At 38.6% G+C, this 4,477-nt stretch overlaps 1 pseudogene; it reads left to right on the top strand.

Annotated features, from left to right (window-relative positions):
• The first annotated feature begins 1,252 nt into the window (after positions 1-1,252).
• On the top strand, positions 1,253-1,621 carry LOC109448873 (small ribosomal subunit protein uS8-like; annotated as a pseudogene).
• Positions 1,622-4,477: the final 2,856 nt, after the last annotated feature.

The raw sequence follows: 4,477 nt of genomic DNA, 5'->3' as shown, positions 1-4,477 counted from the left end.
TTTTTTAAACTTTGGGTGAAATGTCAAAAAGGCTGCTCCTTACTCACACAGATAGTCAGGGTCAGAACCAAAAAGCATCCTAAATTCTTCATTTCCCACGTAAACAAATCTAAGCTAATCACCAAATATCTCTTTGTATAATGGATATTACAGGAAAACTTTCATTCCTAAAAATTCCAAAAATCAAGATGACAGTTCCAGCTTTGAGCACCTAAAGGATTCTAAAGTAATGACTGATGCTGATACAGATTTGCCAGCATCTTAGTTCCTTTCTATAGGCTGTAAATATGAAATTGTTAGTGCTTAAAGGATAAGAATCTTATTTTTATTCATTTCATATTTTCCAAGTGCTTGGTGAAGTGTCTGGCCCAAACTATGTGTTCAAGAATGGTTTCCTTCTTATTATTCTTATTAATTTCTCTGCCTGGCGGATATAAATAAGTTTCCATTAGTGTTTGGTCCAATCCCAGCATGAAGCTGAGACACTGGAAAAATCTGGCTCCATGATACATAAAATTCCTTTCCCCCAAATACTCAGAGCATCAGATTAGCTGACAACATATGGGCCAGAGATGAGAGCACCCATCAGGGTTTTTGGTGTTTTCGCTTTATAAAAACCTTGAGAAATTTTGTTTTGAAGCTGATATTTTCAAAAAAGTTCTTTGAATTTTTCAGAACATTTCAATCACTGCTTTTCAAGGGAAATTTTAGTAATTTTTTTCTAACTGAATGGAAATCTGTGCTATTCAAACAACAAAGATTTTTTTCTTTTGAAAGTTATTCATTTCCTGCTTCTAGGATTGCCAGGGGAGTTGAATTTTTTTAAAAAATTTAACCAAGCAGGCGATCAGAGTTATACTGTGTTAAAGACAACTTAAACTCTGAAGTTCAGAAGTTTTATGTTTCCTTCTAAACTTGGAGCCCATGGTTTTCAGATGGGTTCTTGTAATAAATTCACTAAATAAGTTTGCTAGACCTATAGCCAAGCTTAGTTTATTTTTTAATTTCTTTTTACTAGTTGTTCTTTTCTTTCTTTAGTCTCATGTGGGTAACATAAAAGGGTTTGAATGTGCATGTGTCTCTCAGCAGTAGGGCAAGCCCACATTTGGCACAAAGCTATACTCACCATTTTTTTTTTTCAGAAATCATTTTTTCACTGCATTTCTTCTTATATATTAAGATTATTTTTTCATAGTTGCATGCGTAATACCATTTTAAATAGAGGAACACTGCAGCTTTTTCCGCCACCATAATGGTGAGAATGAATGTCCTGACTGACGCTCTCAAGAGCATCGGCAATGCCAAAAAGAGAGGCAAATGCCAGGTGTTTAGTAGACGTAACTTCTCTGCCCGGCTGGAGGTGCTCCAAAGTCATCACCTGGTTTCTAACCGTGATGATGATGCATTGGAGAATTCGAAATCATTGATGATCCCAGAGCTGGGAAAATTATTGTGAACCTCACGAGCAGGTTAAACAAGGGGGAAGTGATCAGCCCCAGATGTGAGAAGCAACTCAAAGACTTAGAAAAATGGCAGAACAACCTACTTCAGGCCAGTCAGTTTTGTTTCATTTGTTCTAACAACCTCAGCGTGCACTATGCACCATAAAGAGACAAGATGAAAACACACAGGAGGGAAAATCCTGGGATTCTTTTCCTAGGGGGTGTAATACATAAGTGCAAATAAAATGCCTCAATGGAAAAAAATAATAATAAAAATGAATAAATAACTACAAGAACACTGTAGGTCAGTGTCAAACAGCTTTGTCAAACAGCTGTGACTCAAATTTAAAACTGTTAAATTCCAAGGCCTAATTGCACTCTACTTTTCAGTGGTTCTCAAACTTAGATATGCTTACGATCTACTAACACAGATGCTCAGGCACTACTTCTGGGGATTGTGACTTAGTAGATCTTCCTTGGGGTCAGAAATCTGAATTTTTAACAACAATCCCAGATGGTCCTGAAGCAAATCATCCACATTTCAATCAATTGGATCACATTCCCATTAAGACTTGACTACACCTGCTTCCTCTCACCTGCCTCTAGAGACGAAGCAAGATTACATGTATCCTCATTCACAGCTCTACCACCAATTACCACATGGTATAAACCAGAGTAAACCACTTTTCCTGTTTGGATCCCCGCTTCCTTAGCCTGTTAAACGAGAGTAACTATATTTTCCTTACCTCAAAGAATTGTTGATGATGATGATCAAGGGTTGGGAAATATTGATGAAGGAGGGAGTGAGGATAAAGGTGAAGAAGACGATGATGAGGGGGAGGAAGGAGAGAAGATGAAGGAGAACATGACTCAATGGAACACTGATGGATTCCAACTTTTTTTTTTTTTTAACCACCTAGATGACATCTATGTGAGAAAGGCAAGGAACAATTGTTGCCATCTTTTGAGCTGGTAAATGAAGGCACAGGATTTGGAGCAGATATTTGCTCATGTTCTCTCATTCTGTCCATAGACAAAGCTCTTAAAATATACTGCTTATTGCTGGAGTTGTCGCTTAATGCACTCCTCCTGACCCAGTGTTGATTTAGAATTGGAAACCAGTTTTGAGAACCCAACAAACACAGTTTTGCTATATTTCAGAGTTACCTTTATTCACATATTTCAAAGAAGAGAAATGAAACAAATATGAACACTATTTTGTTTTATTTTTCCAATTTGTGAAGGTATTTTCGAAACTGTTAAAGGTATTGTTATTTGAGTTTCTGGAACTATGATTGGGAAGAATTAAAAATGAGGGTCTATTTTCAGTTTTAGTTTTAAAAAGAGAAAGAAAGTGCAGTCTCCACAGAAGTACCCACCATGGGGCAAGACCACCAACCCCAAAGGTCAACTGTCCTGAACAATAGATCAGGATCCCTTACAGGGGTGAGAAAATGACAAAGATTTCTCTGTAAAATAATCTATACAGGAAGAGAATGATAGATTAAAAACACTGAAGCGGGGCCGGCCCGGTGGCTCTGGCAGTTGGAGCTCCATGCTCCTAACTCTGAAGGCTGCCAGTTCGATTCCCACATGGGCCAGTGGGCTCTCAACCACAAGGTTGCCGGTTCGACTCCTCGAGTCCCACAAGGGATGGTGGGCTCCGCCCCCTGCAACTAAGATTGAACATAGCACCCTGAGCTGATCTGCTGCTGAGCTCCCAGATGGCTCAGTTGGTTGGAATGTGTCCTCTCAACCACAAGGTTGCCAGTTCGACTCCCACAAGGGATGGTGGGCTGTGCCCCCTGCAACTAGAAAAATGGCAGCTGGACCTGGAGCTGAGCTGCGCCCTCCACAACTAAGACTGAAAGGACAACAACTTGAAGCTGAAAGGCACCCTCCACAACTAAGACTGAAAGGACAACAACTTAACTTGGAAAAAAGGAAGTACACACTGTTCCCCAACAAAGTCCTGTTCCCCTCCCCCAACAAAATCTTAAAAAAAAAATTTAAAAAAAGACTGAAGCGTTATTTTAGAAATTAAAATTCACTTATAAGAAATTCCCGTAATTAACAGTGCATCCTGGCATTGCTAGACTATTAGAATGGCCCTGCAGGTCACACCTTGATCAAATACTAGGACATTCAGAAACCATTTTAATTTCAAGCCTGAAGTGCCAAAGTGCCACACACCGCATTAAGTTATGAGATATGAACAAGCTATGGCTTCTCGGGGAGCTTACAATCTAAAGGAGAGAATTTTGTGGAATTAACTAGATTATAATATGGTTAATTCTTGTCATGATGAGAAAATGCAGAAAACAACAAACAAACAAACAAAAACTCAGAGTATATAAAGATAGAACAACCAATTCAGGCTCAACTCTAGAGTGGTGTTACATGATTTTCAGGATAAGAAGAAAATATAAGGCAGGCTTATTTTTTGTTAATTTTACTGATTGTTTATTGTTAATCATTAGAGTTAATATTTATTGCTCATTTACTATGTGACAGATATTGCCCTAATTGTTTATCTCATTTAAACCTCCCATAACCCTATAATGTGGACACTATTTCCTCCACTTAAAAAGAAGCACAGAGAAAGGTTAAATAATTTGTCCAAGCTTAAATAACTAGTAAATATGGAACGAGGATTAGACTACAGACAGTGTAAACCCAGAGTCCCTGTCCTTAACCATTATTTAGTGTGGGCTCCTCTTGGACAAAAGAAAAGTAAAGCAAGTGTGACCCAATAACCCTGAAGAGTGGTGAATGCTGCTTTTGTCAAGACCATTCTCATCAAAGATCCGAAATCCAGGGGTCCATTTTTTTAATCCTCATGGATTTGACCCAACAGTGCAGATAACTTTCTTAGTCATTCACTCATGAAGCACTTTTTTCACATTATCTCTGGATAGCACTGGTCCCTTGATTTTCTTCCTACCTCGGCGTCCCTGTTCATGACATCCTTAAATGGTTCCTCTATGTTTCTCCAAGACATCAAAATATTGGTCCTTGGGCTTAATCCATCACCT

The sequence above is a fragment of the Rhinolophus sinicus genome, chromosome 2 (assembly GCF_057876585.1).
Source record: "Rhinolophus sinicus isolate RSI-liver-muscle chromosome 2, RSI-T2T, whole genome shotgun sequence".
Taxonomy (NCBI): Eukaryota; Metazoa; Chordata; class Mammalia; order Chiroptera; family Rhinolophidae; genus Rhinolophus; species Rhinolophus sinicus.
This window is presented reverse-complemented; position numbering and strand designations above follow the sequence as displayed.